Source organism: Arachis ipaensis, chromosome B10 (genome assembly GCF_000816755.2).
Source record: "Arachis ipaensis cultivar K30076 chromosome B10, Araip1.1, whole genome shotgun sequence".
Classification (NCBI taxonomy): domain Eukaryota; kingdom Viridiplantae; phylum Streptophyta; class Magnoliopsida; order Fabales; family Fabaceae; genus Arachis; species Arachis ipaensis.
Window position 1 is genome coordinate 70125547 of NC_029794.2, and position 7326 is coordinate 70132872.

Here is a 7326-nt window from a genome sequence, read left to right on the forward strand (position 1 = left end):
GCAGTGAACCGACAGAGAGAATCAAAATGATATAAGGAAGGGAATTTTTTTATTAATACGACAGAGAATTATTATGAAATTCTATTTTTTAAAAATTTAAAATTATTAAATAAACATATAAATAATTATATATATAAATGACCACTCTGAAGAAAATGATTAAGTGATCATTATTCATAGTACATTAACTTGTTTAAACTAAATGTTTTGAAGTTATATATTTGATTTATACATTATTAGTCACATTATTATTATGAATTTATCATTAAGAAACAACACAATGTATTACCTGCGCTCCAAACATATAGAAACTAAACAAAATAATGATACACACTGAACATTTTTCCAAATTTAGCTTAGAATGTTGAAAATAAGATGATTCCCTATAAGGTGGATATAACTGTCGGCATAACGTGAAAAGTGTCTCATGTTAAAGGATAAGAGTGCATAGTATATATTTGTTCCTGGGATCCTAGCAACGGCATATCCAAGGTCATATTTATGCTATAAAGTAATCTAATAAAATCAATTCACAGACAAATACATGTATATTTCATACATTACGTGGTTATGATAATTAGGTTTAAGAAGGGAGGGAGGTCTACTTTGGAGGACCGTACCCCATGGCCCCATTGGAATAGAAAAGCAAAGGTTCAAATCATGTGTATATAGTATAGTATATACCCCTACAATGTATTTGTCTTTACTCTTTACCATATATAGCAGCATGTGAATTTGGATCAGATACACTCAAATAAGATAATTTCACATGATTTGATTTATTTCACCCTACTCTTCACATATATGGCTATGTACTTTGGCACCTTCCTCAAGAGGTAAATATTTCTGCAACACAATCAAAATCAGCCAACTTTAACTGCTTTTCTTTTATTTGTTTTGGTCAGGAACTGCTTTTTCTGAATTCTGCTTTCATACATCATTTCTTAAATTTTGGCGCCATGCCTCATTTTAGGTGGATTAATCAGCTTTTTTTTTGGTCAAGTGATTAATCAGCGTTAAAACTTGATAAAACAGAGTCACAAAAAAAAACTTAACAAAAACAAAACCTTTTTTCCGCATTAAAAACAAAACTTGGATCAACTACCAAAACTAGAAAGAAAACTAGATCCAAAGCAGCCACATCTTGACTTACTTGTCACAGCCTCCGGAGAAAACCGGTGTTCCATCATCCTTCTAAGTGGAGCACAAAACCTTAAACAATAAAAGAGAACATTAATTATAATGCCATCGCAGTTCAAAAGAAATTTTCAGTAATACCACTAATAATAATTTTTTCTTTTTCTTTTTCTTTTTTTTTAATAAAATGAGCTGAAATTCATTGCTGATAACAGTTCCATTCCTTGCAACCTCCCAACATCGAACCTACGATATTGACAAAAGAAATTCACCAAAAAAAAAAACATTTGTCTATCAAACAATTAAACACAACATAAGAGCCTTTTCTTCACATAAATTTAAAGAGTTGGTTTAGTTTCAGAAGTATTTTCTGTCACCATTTCTTCTTTCTAATACTAATTATAAAAAACATCATATCCCTTTCAGTTTGAGAAGTTAATCGTAAAAGCAAGAAACACCAAAAAGATAACATTGTGACAATTTTTCTTTTGTGAACTAACATTAAAAAATAGAAATAACACAAAACATTAACAAAAAAATATGCCCTAATATCCAAGTCAAACTCAAACCTGGTTATCCCATGAAGTAGCGACAACAAAATTGGCCCTGGGACTGAAACAAAGGCTGGAAATTGAATCACCAGGCGGCTGGGTTACCTAAAAGAATTGCAACCACAAATTAACAATAACCAAAATGATAATAATAAAGAAAGTGGACATTTTGAAGAAAAACAAGGACAGAATCTACTGAAAGAAAGAGAAAGAAGATTTTAATAAATCAATTCAGAGTTTAATAACATCAATTCTGTTCTATTCGATAATTCCATAGCACCCAAAAATAATATTAACCAAAAAAAAAATCAATTCAACTAACACATTCAACACAACACAACCACAACCAACTCATATGCACTGATTTGATTACAGAGACTTGCTACTTAAATTAAACTTCAACTCTCTTTTGTTATCTGGTTTGATTACAGACTTTAATAAATAGGGCTTACCAACTCTCAAAACCAGCAATGAAGCATCGATGGAAGGGGCCCCGGCCTGCACGAAAAAGGGAGCGGCGCGGAAGGGGTTAGGGGTTTGCAGTGACAGAAGGAAGCAGCGGCAAAGGGAGCATCGACGGCGGGTTTGCGACGGCAAGTGAGCAGAGGGAGTCACCGCATGAGAGAATCACCACAGAAGGAGGGTTAGGGGCGCCGGAAGAGGGATTTCCGGCGGAGGCATTGCGAGCGCAGCGACGTTCTTCACGGAGTGTCGTCGTCGCGGAGTTAGGGTGAGGGTGAGGCACGATGAAGAGAGGGCTTAGGGTTATCTTCTGAACGAAATGGGGCTTAATGTTTGAAAGAGGAGTTTGGGCTTAGGGTCTTTGAATGAAGAAGGAGCGAGCTCGTTGAAAGATTTTAATTTGAAGTTATAACTTTAAGACATTTTAATTTGAAGGGTACGAGCTCTTTGAAAATTTTTTTTGGGGGAGTCTTTTGGCCACACTTTTGAAGCGTGCCAAAAGGCTTTTTGGAAACGGCTACGCTTTTAAAACGCCACAATAGTAAACCCCTGTTGCTATGCTTTAAAAGCGTGCCGGTTTCTCTCTATGGCTACGCTTTTTAAGCGGGGCAAAAAAAAAAACGTAGCCAAATCTCGCATCAATTGCCACTCTCATAAAAGCGTGGCCATTGATCCTTTTCGCCACGCTTTTGAAGCGTAGCAAAAAAAATGTGGCCAAATCTCTATACAATCGCCACCCTCATAAAAGCGTGGCCATAGACCACTTTTGGCCACGCTTTTAAAGCGTAGCAAAAAAAAATGTGGCCATAGGCCTTTTTTCTTGTAATATAAGCAACAGACAGAGAATTCTAAGCAGAGCCTCTCTGACTTAGCAACTATAGTCTCTGATCTATCTAAGACCACTCTCAGTTTCATGACTGAAACAAGGTTCTCCATTAGAAATTTGGAGGCACAAGTGGGCAGTGACGGAAGGAAGCAGCGGCAAAGGGAGCATCGACGGCGGGTTTGCGACGGCAAGTGAGCAGAGGGAGTCACCGCATGAGAGAATCACCACAGAAGGAGGGTTAGGGGCGCCGGAAGAGGGATTTCCGGCGGAGGCATTGCGAGCGCAGCGACGTTCTTCACGGAGTGTCGTCGTCGCGGAGTTAGGGTGAGGGTGAGGCACGATGAAGAGAGGGCTTAGGGTTATCTTCTGAACGAAATGGGGCTTAATGTTTGAAAGAGGAGTTTGGGCTTAGGGTCTTTGAATGAAGAAGGAGCGAGCTCGTTGAAAGATTTTAATTTGAAGTTATAACTTTAAGACATTTTAATTTGAAGGGTACGAGCTCTTTGAAAATTTTTTTTGGGGGAGTCTTTTGGCCACGCTTTTGAAGCGTGCCAAAAGGCTTTTTGGAAACGTCTACGCTTTTAAAACGCCACAATAGTAAACCCCTGTCGCTACGCTTTAAAAGCGTGCCGGTTTCTCTCTATGGCTACGCTTTTTAAGCGTGGCAAAAAAAAGTAGCCAAATCTCGCATCAATTGCCACCCTCATAAAAGCATGGCCATTGATCCTTTTCGCCACGCTTTTGAAGCGTAGCAAAAAAAATGTGGCCAAATCTCTATACAATCGCCACCCTCATAAAAGCGTGGCCATAGACCACTTTTGGCCACGCTTTTAAAGCGTAGCAAAAAAAAATGTGGCCATAGGCCTTTTTTCTTGTAGTGTGGCTATCATTACCACGTTATAAGCCACGCTAAGTTAACGTGGCTTCTAACATGGGAAGTAGGGGCACCTTGGAACATTAGTGACAAAGGTAAGTGTCACTAACGTTCTCGAAGAATTGGCAAGCCTACGTTAAGAGCCACGTTAACTAAGTTAATGTGAACTCTAATGTAGGGGATGGGAGGACTCTCAACGTTATTGGAAAAGGTGAGTCCCAATAACGTGTGCGAAGGATCAATAGGCAACGTTAGTAGTCACGTTGATGCCACTAACGTTGAAGTTAACGTGGATCATCCCTGGGTGAGGAACGTTAGAGAAAAAGGTGATTGTCACTAACATTCTCGAACCCACACTCTCACTTAACGTTAACACCACTAACGTCCTGAGCTAAAGACCCTGCCTACTTCACACTTTCTCTCTGTAAGTAAAGCTAAGCCCACTGCGGAAGATAACTGCTTCAAACTCAAGATCCAAAGGCCCATATCAAAGACTTGAAGAATCAACTAGAAGATCAGAAGAGTAATATATAGGGGTAGTTTTGAATTAGAAAGCAGCTTTTGGGGCATTTGGAAATTGGAGAACTACTCTCTGTATAATTTTACTTTCTCTGCACTTCTAGTTTTACTTTTCATAACGTATTTTCCATCTTTGTTTTCAATTTCCAGAGCTATGAACAACTAAACCCCTTTCATTGGGTTAGGGAGCTCTGTTGTAATTTGATGGATCAATATTAGTTTTCATTAGTCTTCTTCTATCTTTTCTCTTGATTTTACTAGAAAGCTTTCAAGCTTCATCCAATTGGGTAGTTATCTTGGAAAAGAAGCTATTCATACCTGGATCTCTTCTGAACCTTGGAAGAGGAATGAAGAGATCATGCTAGAAATGCTTTCTCATGTTGGACCAAATTGGGGTTGGATGGATATGGTGACTATAATTCTACCAACACTTGATTTGGGAATGCATGTGGTATAATCAGTGACCATACTTCATCTCTTCTCATGAGCAATTGACCAAGGAATTGGCTATTGATCAAGATTTGAGAGATTGAATTACAAGGAATTGTTATTCGATCACTTAAGATTGCCAAGGAGATCAATGAACGCATTGATTGAGGAAGAGATGAAAATGAACTTGATCCGGAGAATGCAACATCTCCTAAGCCCAATGAATTCCCCATTTTTGATCTTACCCATTCTCTTTAATTTCTGCAATTTACTTTTAAGAGCATCTTCCCCATTCCCATTTAAGATTCTGCAATTTACTTTCCGCCATTTACATTCAGCTCTTTATTTCCAGCAATTTACATTTTCTGCTATTTACTTTCCCGCCATTTAATTTTCTGCAAATCTCAAATCAAATTCTGCTTCGCTTAACTAGAACATTCCTCTAATTAAAGTTGCTTGACCAATCAATTCCTGTGGGATTTGACCTCACTCTATTGTGAGTTTTTACTTGACGATAATTCGGTATACTTGCCAAAGGAAAATTGCTGAGAGACAAGTTTCCCTGCATCAAGTTTATGGCGCCGTTGCCGGGGATTGATTTTGTATCAACAATGATTAAATTGGAGGATAACTAGATTGAGCATTTTTTTCTTTTGTTTTATTTAAGTTCATTTGAGTAATTTACTTTCTGTTCAGTTTTTTTCTTCCCTTCTCCCTACCCATTTTCTTAGTTGTTTACAATTCAGTCCACTAACCCACTAACTGTTTGATAAATTGCATCACTCACACTAACTGCATTTCTATAGAAATTACTTTCTGCATCTATTTCCTTGCTTGTGCCTTGTTGGTTGTATGACAGGGAGAAGAAGCGGGGCTTCAACTTCCTTTGATTCTGAACCTGAGAGGACCTTCCTTAGATTTAGGAGGAAAGCAAGGGGAAAGAGAGTAGTTGGTGCTGAGGAAGAGGAGGAGTACTTTGAACCAGATATGTACGAGAATATGGAGAACCATCATGAAGAAGAGGCTCACAACCATGGCAGAGAAGGTCTAGCAAATCATGCTGGGCAAGAGAGAAGAGTTCTGGGTTCGTACATCAATCCAAACCCAGGAAATTGCGGAAGTAGCATCCAAAGGCCAACCATACATGCCAATAACTTTGAACTAAAGCCACAGCTCATCACCCTTGTTCAGAACAATTGTTCATTTGGAGGAGGTGTCCAAGAAGACCCCAATCAACATCTAACCACCTTCTTGAGGATATGTAATACTGTGAAGTCTAATGGTGTTCATCCTGACACCTATAGACTACTTCTGTTCCTTTTCTCACTCAAGGATAACGCATCTAAATGGCTGGAATCCTTCCCAAAGGAGAGTTTAGCAACCTGGGAAGACGTGGTGAACAAGTTCTTGGCAAGATTCTATCCTCCTCAACGGATCAACAGGCTGAGAGCTGAGGTGCAAACCTTCAGGCAGCAAGATGGTGAGACTCTATATGAAGCATGGGAGAGGTTTAAGGACCTGACAAGAAGTTGTCCACCAGATATGTTCAACGAATAGGTGCAGCTGCACATTTTCTATGAAGGTCTTTCTTATAAATCAAAGAAGGCAGTAGACCACTCATCAGGGGGATCTCTGAACGAGAAGAAGACCATTGAAGAAGCCATAGATGTCATTGAGACTGTAGCAGAGAATGACTATTTCTATGCTTTTGAAAGAGGCAACACTAGAGGAGTGATGGAGCTAAACAATGTGGATGCACTGCTGGCCCAAAACAAGCTTATCACCAAGCAGCTGGCTGACCTCACCAAGAAGATGGAGAGGAACCAAGTAGCAGCAATCACCACCTCATTAGCAACTCAAGAGGGAGTGAATGCAGAAGCAGAAAGTGAGCATGAACAAGCCAACTACATTGGAAACTCGCCCAGGCAGAACCATGACCCATACTCCAAGACCTACAACCCTGGATAGAGGAATCACCCAAACTTTAGGTGGGGAAATCAACAAGATCAAAGCCAAGATCAGAGACGTCACAACCCCAACAACCATGCAGCTCACTAACATTCCACACAGAGATCATATCAACACCACCCTAACAACACCTCTCCATATCCATACCAAAACCAAAATAACCCAACTTACCCATCCAACCTCAACTCATCATCATCTGAAGATAGACTCTCAAGGATTGAGAATATACTTGAAAGCATATGCAAAGAGATTCAAGATAACAAGGTGTTCAAAGAGGAGGTGCGAGCCAATATCAAGAACCAGGGAGACACCATCAAGAAGCTGGAATTTCAAGTGGGATATTTATCTGAGAAGATTCCCAAACCTACTGATGGGTTTCCAAGTGACACAGAGAAAAATCCAAGAGGTAAAGCAAAGACAGTCAGATGGGAAGATTGCAAGATGGTGACTATAAGTGATAAGGAGACTGAGGAAGAGCTGAACAACCCATCAGAACAACCTGAAGACACTTTAGAAGGAAAGCATGGGGAGAATCATCAAGAAACCATAATTACACAGAA

The 7326-nt window shown here is 39.3% G+C and overlaps 1 long non-coding RNA gene across 3 annotated transcripts; it reads right to left on the reverse strand.

The window, feature by feature from the left end:
• On the reverse strand, positions 326–2542 carry LOC107621660. Of its 3 annotated transcripts, XR_002355798.1 has the most exons (4): positions 2141–2542; positions 1707–1793; positions 1154–1212; positions 326–846 (listed from the first exon to the last, which is right to left on the reverse strand). It is a non-coding gene; the product is annotated as an uncharacterized LOC107621660 (long non-coding RNA). The 3 variants fall into 3 exon arrangements; XR_002355797.1 differs by having other exon boundaries at positions 326–1212; positions 2141–2535; XR_001615879.2 differs by lacking the exons at positions 326–846; positions 1154–1212 and adding an exon at positions 1310–1383 and having other exon boundaries at positions 2141–2534.